This window comes from Pseudorasbora parva, chromosome 24 (genome assembly GCF_024679245.1).
Source record: "Pseudorasbora parva isolate DD20220531a chromosome 24, ASM2467924v1, whole genome shotgun sequence".
Classification (NCBI taxonomy): Eukaryota; Metazoa; Chordata; class Actinopteri; order Cypriniformes; family Gobionidae; genus Pseudorasbora; species Pseudorasbora parva.
In genome coordinates, this window is record NC_090195.1 from 6,612,219 (window position 1) to 6,629,895 (window position 17,677).

Below are 17,677 nucleotides of genomic sequence, written 5' to 3' on the forward strand. Positions count from 1 at the left end.
ATTTAGCAAATAATGTAATGTAATATGATATAATATGATAATATATTATATTTGGAGCAAACTGGGGTCCAAAAATGAGTAAATAATATAATATAATAATGTCATATTTGCAACAAACTGGGGTCCTAACCTAAACATAGAATAAGTAAACAATATAATGTAATATAATATATATTATATGTCGTTTATTTTTATTTTTTTAACAGATGGTCAGTGAATCCCCCCCCCCCCCCCCCCCCCATTCATTTCTATGGAGTTTGCAAAACTACAACAACAACAACAACAACAACAAAAATACAGTTTAGACGTGTGTACTGTATTAATTAAGCAGCACAATTTTATGTTGGTTTAAAGGTTTTGATTCAAGTTCCAATAAAATGAAGAAAAATATTTTTTCCCAATTTATTTTACAATAACATGCATTTTTTTCCCCTCACAGGCAGTCATTTGTAAGCATCGTCTGTGTTTCTTATTGAATTTTATCAATGCGCTTTTATCAATTTAGTCATTTAATTGAGTAAAAATGTAGGCTTTATGAAATTTCGAAAAAAATTGGTTGCCGTAAAGTTCATTCATTTGACACACGTCTATCATTGGACTTGTGCAGGCATTCATTCAATGCGTCAATCTTGACGCCTATTCAAGGTTTGGATTTTTTTTTTAATAAAGGAAGGAGATCCCCAGTCGAAATATGTATGACACGCAGGCGCGCGCGTCAGATGAGATGGCTCATCCGTGAAAGCTGGGGGAGATCGGTTGAGGTAAGACACACACACATTTCAGAGACGTTTAGTTTTTTATACACTCAGTTATGAGTAGACTGTGAGTATCATCAGGGATTCCGCTCATATTTATCACGTATAAAGTGCCCGGGTGAATGAAAAGTGATTTTCTGACCCGATGCGGATCCTTTGCACTTCGAGTCGGCGTGTGGGTGATCGGTTAGCTTGCGTTAGCTCTCATGTGGGATAACTTGCAACCGTGAAATCATAAATGAACATGGGCTGAGAAAACGGTGTCCTGTAATGACCAAACCGTGTGCTTCCGCGTCGTGTGCTCGTTTCTGTGAGCCGTGGTCGCTGGACTGCTGTCAAACGCGAGTGTGGACAGATATAACGTTACTCCTGATGAAAGCAGTGCCACGTGACGCCCACGGGGAACATATTCCGCGGAGTTAAAGTTACTGAAGAACCTTTTCTAGTCTTGTTCCGTGACTTCACATTTAAAGTAGTTGCATGCATACACCGTTTATATATAGTCTGGACATTTTGAATTGTGTGTGTGTGTGCGTGTGTGTGTGTGTATATATATATATATATATATATATATATATATATATATATATATATATATATATATATATATATATATATATATATAATTTCACTGTGAAACAAGGCATATCTATCTATCGTTTGGTCTTTCTTTTTTCTCTGACACTATCTGTGGTTTTCTCTATCTATTTGTCTGTCTTTTGTTTTGTCATTCCATCTTTCGTTCTCTCCACCTGTTAATCTTTCGTTCTCTGTCGTTCTACCTGTCGTCTGTCTGTCTGTCTGTCTGTCTGTCTGTCTGTCTGTCTGTCTGTCTGTCTGTCTGTCTATAGTTGGACTTTGTAATTTTTTTTATGTATGTGTGCGTGTTGTGTATATGCATGTATGTGTCTTTTTTGACATGTATAAGAAAATAATGAACAAATTATCCTAGGCAATAGGTAGTTTTTTTTTCACCCTGTGGTGAGGCTGAGTAATATAAACATGACAAGGAAAAGGGAAGTTATATAATTTTAGTTGCTTTATATTCCTGAATAGTGAAATAGTTTTAGTATCCGTTTCCTGCAGTTTGTTGTCAGAAGAATGGCACAGTCATTTATTTATAAAGCTTGAAGCTGCTGTGGTTGGTTTGTGCTTGTTACCGGGGGTCAGCTGGATTTAGGTCAGATCAGTGTTGTAAAGCCATTAAGGAGTCAGATTTCTTAGAGGAACAAAGCAATGACTTAGTCAAACCAGTATGCAAGCTTTAAGTTTGTGACTTTGCCATTGTTTTTACTGTGTGATTAAGGCATAATGCCAGAGGCTAATAAATCTGTGCATATTACAGGAATGAAATATCATTGTACTTTATTTATCTATGTGTTTACCAGAGCATGAACATTATTTCAAAATCTGCAATGCAGTGAAGATGCAATGTTATATTTGTAAATTTTGAACTGCTATAGTCATTAATGAATGAATGAATGAATTCATTCATTTATTCAGCATTATTAGAGGAATATGCTATTCTTTCTTTATTTTTTGATTTAAGATGTTTTCATCTGATTTGCCTCCTCCTGGTTGGTTTTAACTCCAGACTCATAAATACTACTCTAAAAAAAAATGATGAAATGAAATGAGCTTTATTCCTGCTAGCATTCCAGAGCAGATCAGCTGGAAACTAGTTTCTTTAGCCCTTCTGGATTACGTTAAAAAAACATATCATAGGCTGCTGTTTTCCTGCAGGGTCAAAGTTATTTTCAAAAGTTCTGCATTGCGTTTTTGTAATTGTGTGCCCAGCGGGTGACGCTAATCACCTGAAAAATATTGTTCTCACGTAGACCATGACATTACAAATCCGGCATGGCTCTTTTACGAATTGGTCCTCCTCAGGTAGCCTGACCTAACACTCCTATATGGTTTTTATAGTACTGTGTTTCCCAGGATATGTGTTATTGTACTCACGTTGTCATGAGGTGGTTCGATATTTCATTGTGATTGTTTGTTTTGGTGTGACTCGTGGTATGAATGACTGTTCCTCTGGTCAGAACTTGCTTTGTTGGGTTTGTTCACTGCTGTCATATTACAAAGATGTGATTATCTGCTCCAAGTTAAACACACAGAGTGTGAGAATCTCAGACAGAGCTTTTGTGTGTTGGTAACCTGAATCTGTGAAACCCCTTCTGAGCGGTGCGCAGAGAAAACACCTTTACCCTTTAAACCGTTGTCCCAGGGCTGTTTAGTCTTGAAGTGATAATTAAATAAGCTTAGCGCACCGCTATTTGAATTTTACCTGTGCTCCTGTTGTTTTTGCCTTGCACAACATCATTCGTAAAGACTTATTTTGTAGAGTCCATCTTGCACATTTCTGTTACATAAAGCTGTAAAATCATGTAGGGCTGAAAGTAATAATAAATGAACTCTTTCCTTGACTGTGTTTTTTCCTTTTAAGTTGTCGGCACCATCGTTTTTGATCATTGCACCCAGAATGTTTTGTTATATGAATGTCTGAACATACAATATATCAAATGAAAGAACAGAGCCGCTGCTTAAAAAAATGGATTGGATTCAGAACGAAGATCAAAACAGATGAAGTAGATACCCCAAAGCTATACACAGTCAACATTTCATTTAGTAACAGTAACGTTAGGCAGTTTAGAGGAAGATGGTCTTATTATTTAGAGATACAAGGGTCTGTGGCCCTTTGGAAAAAGCATAACGGCTAATAACTTGTATCACTACTGACATAAATGTGAAGAGCCGTAAACTAAGGGTGTGTTCACACTTGTAGTTTGGTTCGCTTGGTTTGTTTGGTCCAGACCAGAAAAAAAGCATACCAGGACTACATTTTTTTCACATCCCGCTCACATTGGGATTTTAAGGCTGAACGTAAAGATGCCAAATCTAAAGGCATAGGTGCATGTTTACATTCTGATTGGTTGCCTTTTATTATGTGTATTTCGCGAATTTACCGAACATCCAAAACATTGCGGTGTGCTGGGCTAAATGTGCTTGTTGAATGTGTATAGCTGCATATGGTGTTTTGACCAGCTGAGAATTTGTGAAGTGCTTATAAAGGTGTGAAAACAGCATCAGGAATCCCTCACACACACATACACACCAAGATCTGCTGCGTGTAGACGTGGTTCTGTCTCCTGTAACAAACTGTGATGGGGAAAAACAATGGAACAGTCCTTCTGACATTATGCCCTGTGTTTGGTTTGTTTGCATGTCTTTGGTCTGTGTTGCATTCACATTTCAGTCGAACCGAACCAGAGTTTGTTTGGAAGTGGACCAAGACCCATCTTTTCAGTGGTCACGATCCGCTCGTTTGATGTACACCAGATTCAGATGACAGCGTTCACGCTTATTCAAATGAACCACACTAACAGAGCAATCACACCAGGATTTGTTTTAATCAAAGCAAACATGCCAAATGTGAACAGGCCCTGAATCATACCTGTTGCACAATGTGCAACATTTCATTTTCAATGCCCTTGCTGATGGAAGGAGGTTTTTACTCAAAATCTCATGATACATGGCCCCATTTATTCTTTCCTTTATATGGGACAGTCGTCCTGGTCTTTTTGCAGAAAATCAGCCCCAAGGCATGATGTTTTCATGATGTTCTATTTTGGTTTCATCTGACCATATGAAATTCTCCCAATCCTCTTCTGGATCATCCAAATGCTCTCTAGCAAACTTCAGACAGGCCCAGACATGTACTAGCTTAAGCAGGGGACACGGCTGGCTCTGCAGGATTTGATTCTCTGGCGGCGTAGTGTGTTACTGATGGAAGTCTTTGTTACTTTGGTCCCAGTTCTCTGCAGGTCATCACTAGTTCCCCCCGTGTGGTTCTGGAATTTTTGCTCACCGATCTTGTGATCATTTTGTCCGCACGGGGTGAGATCTTGAGTGGAGTCCCAGATTGAAGGAGACTATCAGTGGTCTTGAATGTCTTCCATTTTCTAATAATTGCTCCCACAGTTGATTTCTTCACACCATGCTGCTTCCCTATTGCAGATTCAGTCTTCCCAGCCTGGTGCAGGTCTACAATTTTGTTTCTGGTATCCTTTGACAACTCTTTGGTCTTGACCATAGTTGAGTTTGGAGTCTGACTGTTTGAGGTTGTAGACAGGTGTCTATTATACTGATAATGAGCTCAAACAGCTGCCATTAATACAGATAATGAGTGGAGGACAGAGAAGCCTCTTAAATAAGAAGTTACAGGTCTGTGAAAGCCAGAAATCGTCTTTTTTCTTTGTAGGTGACCAAATAATTATTTTCCACCATAATTCGGTAATGTAATTCTTTAAAAATCAGACAATGTGATTATCTGGATTTTTTTCTTTCTCCTTCTGTCTCTCATAGTTGAAGTGTACCTATGATGAAAATGATTGGCCTCTCATCTTTTTAAAGGGTTTGTTCACCCAAAAATGAAAATTAGATGTTTATCTGCTTACCCCCAGTGCATCCAACATGTAGAGGTCTTTGTTTCTTCAGTAGAACACAAATTAAGATTTTTAACTCCAACCGTTGCTGTGTGCCAGTCATTAAATGGGGTGAATAGGTAAGTCAATGAGATCAAAACATACAAACAAGAAAACATGCTTAGGCAACGTGCACAAAAAAACCCTGCTGCTCCTGACGACACATTGATTTCTTTAGACACAAACCGATCGGTTTCTGTGAGAAACCCAACAGTAGTCTCATCAAGTTCTCATCGTCTATTACTTCCGTCTGATGAGGTCAAACGGACACGATTTTTGTATACGTTGCCTAGGCATGCTTTTTTGTTTGTTTGTTTGTTTTGATCTCATTGACTTGTTACCCATTCACATGATTATATGACTGGCACACAGCAATGGTTGGAGTTAAAAATCTTCATTTGTGTTCTACTGAAGAAACAGACACACCTACATGTTGGATGCACTGCATGGGGGTAAGCAGATAAACATCAATTTTTCATTTTTGGGTGAACTAACCCTTTACGTCGAGGAACTTGCACAATTGGTGGCTGACTAAATACTTTTTTGCCCCACTGTGTGTGGTTTAATATCGGAGAATATACGCAATCGCGCCTCTGACTGTGAAAACATGGATTGCCAGATATTTCTCTCAATGGCCGTGGGTCCTAATTAAATGACGGGAAATTCCATCAGCAATGGGAATTTTATTAATCTGTTGCCAAAATCTGAACTGGTATAGGAATTGTTCACCTTAAAATGTAAATTTTGTCATTCAATACTCACATCCATGCTGTTTCTCTTCCATGGAACATTATTTAATGACTCGTTTTTTTGTGATCAACAGGTTGAAATTGCAACTTCAACCTGTTTGAACTTGTTCCACTTCAACTTGAAGATTTTTTGATGAATATAGGGAACTATACAGTTGATGGACCACACTGATTTCCATAGTATTCTTTCCCCCCTGCTATCAACTGTTTGGTTACCAACATTCTTCAAAATATCTTCTTTTGTGTTCAACAGAAGACAGAAACTCATACAGGTTTGGAACAACTTGAGAGTGAGTAAATGATGACAGAATTTTGATTTTTGGGTGACCTATCCCTTTAATACCAGGTGTCTCTTAAACGAATGATAAGGCTAATTTAGAGAAATTACAGCAGTGCTTTGTTTAATTTAGAGCTCATGTTCCACACAATTGAAAACTGAGCCCTCAGGAAACAACTTAGGCAACGTAACTACTTGCAGAAGTTCATAACTCCAACCCAGATGTTGGCAAGGCTTGCGATGGCATTGTTTTGATTATGTCTGGGTCATGATCCACCATGCGCTGTCTGTTAAAAGTTTACAAAGTGTTTGTGCCAAAACAGTTGCTTCAAGTCATTGTTTTTGCTAGCTCATTGAGCGTGAATCTATTTCTATCTCAAGAAGCGAAACCCGACTCATTCCTGCGTTTTACATAATCTCCTTGTTTATGGAATTTGTCAATTCAGTTACATTTTTAATCCACTTTCCTTTCCCAGTGTTAGTTTATCGGTTTGTGGCTATGGAGATGTTTCTCAAACATTCCCAATGTAGAACTTTACACTGTTGTGCCAAAGACAAGTCTGGCCAAGTACCAGGGTGCTGTGAAATCTGGTTACGGAGCACTGCGAACCGTGACTGTGGCATTAGACCGTCAACTCTAGGAGTGAACTCACTTGATTTGTTTAATATTTTGTTTAATAACCATTGAGAAATGCTGTAATATTGTTTGTTTATCTAGGGTTTTGGATGTTGGACGCTCTTCATGTAGACACCTTACTCAAGGAAAACAAATATCTTAACTAATGCTGTAAACAATGGGAGTCAGTTGTAGCCTACTATAATATTAAAGGTAAAAATTAACAGATTTGTAAACAACACCTAAATTATACTCAATTATGTTTTTATGTTATAATATTAACTTTACAATGACATAATCATATTTCTACTCCAGTACCCCAGATTTATACACGCATTAGATATTGAAGAACATTTAAAATTATAATGAATAGCCTATGAAATATGATGTATATATTTATCAAAAAGATAAAAAATTTCTAGCTAAGTAACGACACTGGATTATGGTCATTGAATATGTTTTTTTTTTCTAAGGGTAAATGAGGCATTACTTTACATTGTTTACATGCTGTTTTACAGATGTCTTTCTGCAAAACACTGATTGAGCAATTCCAAGTGACATGATACAGATTTAGTTACTCTCTGCACTTTCAGATGCTCATTAGTGTTTATTTCGCGCTGTAACTGGTATTAAGGCAGAAGAGAAGATTAGTTCATGTGCCGCTTCTTGAGCTGAGCTGAGCTGCGGCAGAGTGATCTCACACCGCAGCGCCGAAGCGGTATGTTTTTGGATTTTGTAATAAGATTGACATCATTTGAAATCTGACACTTTGTTTCTAGTAACAAAGCACAAAGATTATTGTGATTTATTGGATGGGAGGCACACTACAATACTCCTTTTATTCATTCATCTAAAAACAGGATGACTAATCAGTTTTAAGAGTTTTTATTTTTATTTTTACCCAGCCCATAATATAGTATATATGCATGTATGTGTGTGTATGTCCCCATCTTTCATTTTGCATGCTGCTGCCTAGTTAGGCAATAGCTTTTCTTCATTTCCCAATGTTTTGACACTCCTGCATTTGCTTGAACTTACTTCCCTGTTTATCATGACCAGAGCAGTTGCTGACAATGAAAAGATAACGTGACAGGAAAACCATGAAGGATGTGCTGTTTTCAGCAGGTTTTTACTTTTTAGGTTTTTTTACTCACTTATTTTTGAATTATGGGGTTGTTGTTGCTACCAGACCTTTAAAGGGTTAGCTCCCCCCAAAAAACAAAAACAAATTCTCTCATTAATTACTTGCCCTAATGTCGTTCGACACCCGTAAGACATTCCTGGTTGTGGAAGAACACAGTCGCTGCATAAGCTTCCTTCTGATCCTAATATTAGGAATGAGTGGTTGAACTTTATTTTTAATGAAGTTCCAGCTCACGTGGGGAAGACGAGATATTCACTTCGGGATCTTTTGTAAACAATTCTCGGGTCGATGTTGGATTTGGATCTGACAGGAATGGTGCAACCACATGGTGTAAGTGTGTGCGCGCGGTTCATGCTTACACCGTCTGTTCTTGTGGGCTATGTGTAATATTAAAATAATAGTCCAATCAATCGCATGTGGATGAGAAATAAAACATTGTGTTTGTTTGATAAAGAGGTTTACGAGCCCTGTGGTCGAGATAATCATTCTCGTTGTCGGTTCTCTCATATTCTCTTCTCTCTCATGTCCCTGAACTGACAGGAGAGCAGAAGATCATTAAATATGCAAATCATCTCCAATCCTAGCCGTGGGCATTTACTTCCAAGTCTCCAGTGCGGCACGGCCATCAAAACCCAGCGTTCAGGAGAGAGCCTCAAAACCAGTGTAGAAAATAGCCTTACTTATTAGTTATGATGTTTTTATGTACAAACCACAAATGTCTTTAGTTTGACCTCAGACAACAGTAAAACATTTTAAAAGCCAGTTCATGACACCTTTAAAAGTCACTTTACAATGTCTAGTAGAGTTACAGTAGGTGTTAGTCAAATTGACTGTTTGCGGTATCGTCACTTCAAGCGGTAACGTCACTCATTCAAGAGGCTCCATTAGTTCTGAACTGACGGCTGCGATTCCTCATTTATCTAACCTCACCCTTTACCGTGGGAGTTGCAGTACTAGTGGTGTGAATGAAGGCTCTTATATTTGTCATTGTATGGTATAAATAACTTGCATAAATGATCTAACCTATCCTTGACAGAGTTTTGAAACCATTTGTCAGAAGACTAGTCCCAACTCGAGGGAGCTGCATTCGTAAGAATCGGTGAGGAATTGTCCTCTTAAAGGAGAAAATAGTCTTTTCTTGTGCACTTAACCTTGCGATACGATACCACTTATAACATAGTGTCAACAGGCATTTTTGGCCTTTAAAAGTACACTCCATAAAGGTACTTTACCAATCCAAGTTCCTCTATTCCTGAAGCTTTTTTTGGATTGAGGAAAACCCAAGCTTTGAAGCAGACTAAAGTTTTTAATTCTCGACGGCCTTTGGTCTGATCCAAGACCATGTGACTCCCACTGACACATACTCATGCTGGTACACTCAGACATGCACACACACTTGGCTGTTGGTTCAAACAAATACTTGGAGACATATATGGCAACTCCAGTGCTTGGCTTTAAAGTTTTAAAGCAAGTTCAATGTTTTGTACGCATGTGACCATGTATCCTATCCACTAATATTTGGTATAAAGAGATGAAAACATTGCTTTACTATAGGAGGGCCTGGGACACTCATTTATTTTATGGTGTTTAGGATTATTTCTTAGAAGGTTACATTCTGGCTCGATGTTTATTTTAATTTTCTGGTCCATAGATGTGGCTTTCTGTCTGGGATTTAAAAAGAACCTGTAAATACAATTGAGATCACAAAACAAATTTGCATAAATAATTGTTTTTAAAGACACAATATGTAATTTTTCGCCGCTAAAGTTCGCTTATTCAAAACAAAGACATAGCCTGATGACTCCTCCTTTCCCACAGGCGACAGCTTCCTCTGCTCATGCATATGTCGAGTAACGCAGCGCTGTTTTATCATATTAGATACATTTGAGTGTGTTGAAAGTTACGTTATAATGCTACATAATGTTAATATGCGATTATCCAAACAGTTGCTCACCTGTCTAATGAAACACATATTTAAGGTGTCATGAACTGGCTTTTTCATTTTTTTTATACTGTTGTCTGAGGTCAACTAAAGACGTTTGTGTGGTTTTTACATTCAAAAACATCATAACTAATAAGTAATAGGCTATTTTCTGCAGTGGTTTTGAGGCTCTCTCCTGAACGCTTGGAAGTAAACGCCCACGGCTAGGATTGGATAAGAATTGCATATTTAATGAGCTTCAGCTCCCCCTGTCAGTTCAGTTCACATGAGGGAGGGATTGTTTTAAAAGCGGCAACCGGAATAAACGTCTTTATCAAACAAACACAATGATTTTATTTCTCATCCAGCAGCGATTGGTTGGGTTATTATTTTTGTATTACATGGCCCGCATGATCGGTCAATATAAGCGTGAATCGCACACACGTGTGTTATATAATACATATGAGTGCACCGTTCAAATGTCAGGTCAAGAGAAAGAGAACAGCGCAGAACAAGAAAGGAATATTTTGAGATTCATCGGTCTGCCGACTGGCTTCCATTTTGGTAGCCCGTCTGGAAAACACACAGCCCTGGGACATTGGACTTTGCGAGCCCATACATGTCTGAGTCCAGTGTGCTAAAGGTATGTTCTGTTAGACATGTACACTTAAGCAAAATTATCTATAACAATGCAATACTATTACATATAAAAAACATGTTTTACTCACATAAGTGTGTTGCACCATTCCTCCTTGTCATATCCAATATAGAAGACACAGCATTGTGTTTTAATCTCAAAATGTCTACAAATCCAGCTTGACCCGAGATTTGTTTAACAACGATTCCGCAGTAAAATTAAGTGAACACACATATAATGTCTTCCTCACGTCAGCTGGAACTTCATTAAAAATAAAGTTCAGCCACACATTCCTAATATTAGGATCCGAAAGAAGCTTATGCAGCGACTGTTCTTCCATAACCTGAAATAGCAAGATATTGCGCTGTCTTCTTCGCAGCTCCATGAGTCGGTGGGCGGTCTACTGAATTTGACGTGCCGTAGAGGCGGTGTTTCGTCATGCGACAACATAAGGATGAAGCGCACGATTGTTTTCTGGGCCTGGTGTCTATAAAAGCTTTTCTTTGACTAACAAGGACGTTTTCAGCTCTGAAACTTACAGGATATTCTTATATTACCATGAACTTTTATATATCAAAAGCTCAAGGGAAAATGGATTTCTCAATTCATCACCCCTTTAAAGTGTCTTTGGTGTTTCCATGGTTTTTACAAAGTAAAATGGAAATTGAGGGTAACGCGAGTATGATGTCATTGAAAGACGACTTGGACAGTCCGTGTCCTGGTTAAATTTGTGGGAAAATTTGGGATAATGCAAGTACACAAGTCAACAAAATCTATTACACTGCTCTAGTGGTTTTTGGATATTTTATAACAAAACACACACAAAAAAACGGTTTGTGCCTTTATTATCAGTATTTATATAAATATATTTTTATAATTTATTTTAATAATAAATCAGCATCATAATGTGAATAATAATGCATATGTTTTTAATTGTGTAGTTATCATGAGTCATTATTGTGTCAAAAAAGCAGAAGTAAAACCATTAAAAACAGTTCTGTAAAAATCTCTAAAAATAAATCCTTAATGTCTTATCAGTAATAATGTCACTCTGGTTAAGATTCAATTCAACATCTCCATTAAACTTTATTGAAGATAATGAATGAAAGGCACTTTTTTGCTTTTGATGAAAGCAACTGTTTGTTAATAAATGAGTCATTTTTTGGTCATATTGTACAGTACTCTTTACTCCTACATAAGGTGAGGCAAAGATAGATTGGTGTCTAGCAAGTGCCCTTATCACGGTGAATGTTTCCTCCCAGGAGAGATTCACTGTTAACATCTTTATCCCTCATTTAAAGCACAGATATGTATAAGGTGTGTGCTCTGTGTATGTGAGGATATGAGTGTGTGTCACAGTTGACTCACTGTTGAGCAGCGGTCACATGGAAGGCTGTCAGAGGTTTAGGGGAGGTAACCTACTCTAACAGAGGAAGCGTTTGACCCATCAGTACTAGAGTGTAAGTGTGTGAAGGCTATACTGCAGTGCTTTATAAGTTCTCACTCAGCTCTCTGACTGTCTCTCTCTCTCTCTGACCTTCTGTACACAGTGGCTGTTGGCTTTACACTAAGATGTCATCGGCGGCTTTTCTGCAGAAAGCACTTTGAGGTAGGCTTAAAGAAGTCTTGTTCAATAAATTGTTTTTAAAAATCAGTATTTGCCTAGTTAACTATAGTTGCGATTTTAACAGTTGGAGGTCATTCCATCATTTTTAACTGATCAAAAATAATTTTGTTTTTTGTTTTTGCATATTGTAAAATAATTACTAATTTAACTTCAAATTGTATTATTTTTAACACTTTTATGTGCCTTTAAAAATGTATTAAATGAAAGTTTTGATTCAATGTACCAGATGATTAATTTATAACTTAACGTCTAGAAGTGAAATTCAGAAGTCAGCGTATCATGACGGATCACTAGACATTGCAAAGTCAACAGTGAAAAGTCCACTGGTTTGCTGACATCGCCCAGTCATCATATAGTGAATGCTTTTATTTTCCCAATTAAGTAACTTTTGAATCTAATTAGAGTTAATGATCTGATGATCTAGAAAAATGCTCTGAGTGCTTGTATGAACAGCCCAAAGGCTGTGTGGTGTGTCTTGTGAGTTTGATAAAGTCGTTAAACGTCAGTTACATTTAACATTTATGCATTTAGCAGACGCTTTTATCCGAAGCGACTTACAACTGAGGAGTACAGGAAGCGATCTGTCCTGAAGAGGCTCTAAAAGTGCCCTTTAAATACAAAGATTAGAATATTACTCAGAGTAGCAAAAACTAGAATAGGGAGGGAAATAGAGGTGGATTTTTTTTCCTTTTTTCTGTATTATCAAGTTGCTTGTGAAGAAAGCTTTTTTTACATAAATAATTGTAAGTCATTTTGATGAGTTACAATGGTCAAACTGACTATTCATCCAACAGTTGAATAGTTATTAGAGCTGCACGATTAATTTATACAAAGATTGCAATCTCGATCGAAACCCCCATACGATCTCATTCCTAAATGACAACGATTTGCCTGTGTCTATTAAACATTTGATAAAATCACAGCAGAACATTTAGGTCTGCATTGGCGCTGAGATAGTTATGTATAGTATGTGGTTGTCTTTTCAACCATGCAGTATCATTATTTCCATGCTACAAATATCTTAGTTATATTCACGAACTTTGTTAAAAGTGTATAATTTAGATATAAACACTGATGTCTACGGAAGCGATCAAAATAGCAAATTGGGAAAAAAATGAACAAAAAGCCACAAGTAATTGTTAAAAAATGTATTTGTCATTGAATCATTCATTCAAGAGATTCATTCAGAAACACAAAATTATCCAGTAATGAATCAAATTAAGTATTTGAGTGAGTCATTGAATCATTCATGCAATCAGATTCAATCAAGTCCCCCTGTAGTCAATAATTGTATTCCTTAAAACTCATCTTTGATCACCAAAATTACATATTTAAACATACTTTTCCTGTGAAAAAAATGCATTCATGCCGTAAAAAAGATTGAATGTAACTTTACAACCTTGCTTCATTTAGTAAGCCATGAATATGCCAATGCACCCCGTCTCCATTCGTTCATACAGGCTTGTATACAAGTCGTTGAATCAGAATGGTAATGTGTTGTATGTATCACTCTCTAAAGTCTCGGACACATAACGGTAATTAATATGATTAGCATTTTGCTTGGCTACGTAATTAAACAGCTGACAATGTGTTGCTAAAAGTACACAAACCATGTTCCTTGAAACAAGGAATGTTGAAAAACTTTGAACATTACAGAACGTCAGTGGAGAAAGACATATAGTTCATCATAATATCGTAATATAGATAATGTACATAATTCACCTGCTATATTGCTAAATGTATGATTTATGGTTTTCACCACAGGGAGCCTTTAAAGATTTCAAGTAGACTACAGCAATTAACATTCTGTCAGAACCCCTATTACATTTTGTTTTGTAAAATCGTGATCTTTATTCAAAAGCAAAAAAATAAATAAATAATTCTCAATTTATCCATAATCATTCAGCTCTAGGTGTTATTAATGTTGGATTTAGATATACAGGTCAACATCTTTAGCCAAATAACTGTTTTTTCAAGTGCCATGGCAGAATCTGCTGCATCACCCTAAAAATTGTTTAACTTTTAAAAACACGTCAGCAATTGTTCATTTGGTTAGGTTCGGTCTCACTGATTTTGAAAGCCATAACGCGTCTTTTGTAAACATGCCTATAAAAATGCCTCAATAAGTAGTTTTAAACATACCTTGTCAATGTATAAATGGATTTAAAATCAGTGCACACTTAGAAACATCTGATTGGCTATTAATAAACTTGTGACTGATTGAGTTAATCATTTATTGTACTTTGGAAAAACAAACCAATATATACACACACTATATGCATACTTATAATTTTGGAAACGAGTGTTTCAGGCTTGATTTCCCAGATGTTGTTTTTTTTGACATTATTACAGGGCCTTGTTTGGAGTAACCCGAGATTAAGAACATGAACATGGGTAACTCATGGGTCAAAGCTTTGAACCTGCAACCTTTCAGTTACCAGGCCAGATATTTAAGGCTGCACCATATCATTCTTGATCCAAACCGATTTTTCAAAAAATTTCTGTATGAGGTTTAAATTCATCTCATGAAATGTCTTTAATGTGGACGAGCCGTTGGTCACTAGTAAACTAGAAATTCTATATTTGCTGAACTACTCAGTCATTGAGCGTTTTATATTTTTACACTGAGGTTTCCGCATTGTGATTGAAAGTCTATTTGCAGAATGGCATCTTTACTGGCCGTCTTTGCTTTGTCTGAAATTATATTTTATGGACATGCTTGAATATAATCCAATAAGCCTTTTTGCCTTTCACAAAAGCAAAGGCTTTTCCAAACAGGGAATGGTGCATGATCCTAAGTTCTCTGTTTAGAACCATAAAGGGATTCCAGTTGAAGTTAGTGGGATAACTTTAAGTTATACAAGTTACTCATACAGTGGATTTAATTGCATACCTGTCCGACAAGAAATGAGTTGTATTTATCCTGCTTTCTTTATTCTTGCCAAGTTGGACCATGTCCACCAAGCTAGGATAAAATTCTATTTTGGGTTCACATTCAAGGTACGTGGGTAAGTGTAGTAGACAACACAATTTGCCACTGCTAGAAGCAAAATATGCACATCAGATAAAGTGGATAAGACATTTGCAGGTGTCTGCATCTCAATTGTTGAAGTGCTTACAAAGGTGACCTTTAGAGGAAATAAGAGGGAAGTACAAGCAACACACAACATGATTCCTTTTCTCATGAACTAGTTGTTGAAAATACACATCCATGTTCTTTCCAATGAGAGAGACTGATGCAGAATGTGCACCTGGTTGAATTAACTTGAGCATTAAATCCACAATGACAAAGCTGCGAGCCGAAGAGCATAAAATGGATTCTCTTATCATCTTTCACTGTGCAGTCATAGATCTTCCTGAGTTTATTGTTATAAAAAACATGTCCTTTTTTGAACAAAGAAACTTTAGTGTAATTTTCCGAATGTTAAAATACTTTCTTTCTTTTTCAGGAAAACAGTTTGAAAACAGTCATTATTAGTGTTGCTAGAGGCCCAGAATGTACACAATAATTGCTTTTTGTGCTTTTTGTTCAGATGTGCTTAAATGATTATTAGGCTGTGATTTATAAATGATATAATATAATATAGTGCCTTGGAGAGAGAAAAAAACATTACTGGTGTGCATCTTTAGAGAAAACAATTACATTGACATGTTTTAAGATCTGTCAGTGCAAGTAGCTTTCAGTTAAAACAGCTCAAACATGCCTTTTTGTCTGAGACTAGGCTTAAAGTGGGGGTATGTGTCATAACGTTCAGTTTTTGTCATATTTTGATTAATGTGCCAATCACAGAGCAGTTTAATCATGCACTTTGACTGTTTGAAAGGTCTTTGAAAGGTCAACAATTCTCACAAAGCACTTCTGGACCAAAGTTGATGTAACTGTACAGAGGAACAGCTTATATCTAAATTTAGCATTTAATGAGACATTTGAACTTTACAATATAGTGCGCTCTATCTTTAAGAGTTATTTAAATATAATGCGGTAAACTTTCTTGAAATTGTGTCGCAAGAAGTCTAAAAGATAATGCGAAGAACATATTTTTTATGCAAGGACCTTTTTTTATAAGGGTGCATAACTTCGCCCTGTTTGTATCACAAATGTTAATCTATTGTGCCACTGACATCATGAAGTTGATATGAATTTGACTGGTCCGGAAAAGCTTTGCTGGAATCGTTGACCTTCCATCAAAGTTGATGTAATTCTACAGAGGAACCGCCTTTATCTAAATTTAGTATCTAACAAGACATTGCAACATTACAGTATAGTGGGCTCTATATTTAGATAACTTAAAGAGAATGCAGTCAAGTTTCTTAGAACTGTGTTGCAAGAAGAATATAAGATCATGTAAAGAACATATTTTATGTGCAAATACCTTTTTTTATAAGCGCGCATTGAACTTGCCGTGACTCTTGTCATATAAGAGTCAACTGCGTTTACTTCACTGTAGTGTTGGGTCCTCTAGGTCCTGCTTTTCTTTAGATTATGTTATGTGAGGTTGCATTACCTTATCCTCTAATTACTTTCTCTATCACAATATATTTTAAAATATTTTTTTCTTTCAAACCAGATTTCTTTTATGTAATGTGACTGGATTGAGATCTTGGGAATTTGGAGATAAAGTTGTGCTCTTCAAACCATTCTTGAACCAGTGGTGGATAGGGGTCAGCATGGGCACCCTGACCGGTCTGCGGCTGTGCAGCTTCATACGCAACAAACTGCGATGCACTGTGTATTCTGACACCTTTCTATCAGAACCAGCATTAACTTCTTGAGCAATTTGAGTTACAGTAGCTCGTCTGTTTGATTGGACCACACTGGCCGGCCTTCGCTCCCCACGTACATCAATGAGCCTTGGCCGCCCATGACCCTGTCGCCGGTTCACCACTGTTCCTTCCTTGGAGCACTTTAGATAGAGACTGACCACTGCAGACCGGGAACACCCGACAAGAGCTGCAGTTTTGGAGATGCTCTAATCCAGTCGTCTAGACCTCACTGCTTGGCCCTTGTCAAACTCACTCAAATCCCTTATGCTGGCCATTTTTTCCTGCTTCTAACACATCAACTTTGAGGACAAAATGTTCACTTGTTGCCTAATATATCCCACCCAATAAGATCTGCCGTGATGAAGAGATAATCAGTATTATTCACTTCACCTGTCATAATGTTATGCCTGATCGGTGTACATTGTCTTCTAAAAGCATGTGCTATGATTTCTTATGGTTTGATAAGATTGTCGCTGAACGTTTACTTCTTTGATGCAAGACCACAACTTCAGCATCATGCTCTTAGGGTGATTCTTTTTAAAAGGAACTGAACCAAGAAAGATAAAGGGTAAACGGCTCCACATATCAAGAAGTTTTGCCACCAAACCTCCTGCTGCCAGAGAGCTTGGATTAAAACACAATTATACCTTTCAGTGCGACCATGAAAGGAAATGAATCAACAAAGGCAAGACTTGAGAAA

At 37.1% G+C, this 17,677-nt stretch overlaps 1 protein-coding gene across 2 annotated transcripts in view; it reads left to right on the plus strand.

Moving 5' to 3' along the window:
- The first annotated feature begins 671 nt into the window (after positions 1-671).
- Positions 672-17,677, plus strand: part of slc4a2b (solute carrier family 4 member 2b) — a 48,516-nt gene continuing 31,510 nt past the window's right edge. Inside the window, exons 1-2 of one of the 2 annotated variants that reach the window (XM_067435484.1) lie at positions 672-761; positions 12,137-12,195. The gene's annotated coding sequence lies outside the window, so the exon portion shown is untranslated. Of the gene's footprint in view, positions 762-12,027; positions 12,047-12,136; positions 12,196-17,677 lie in introns of those variants that run through there. The other variant, XM_067435485.1, reaches the window with a different exon arrangement.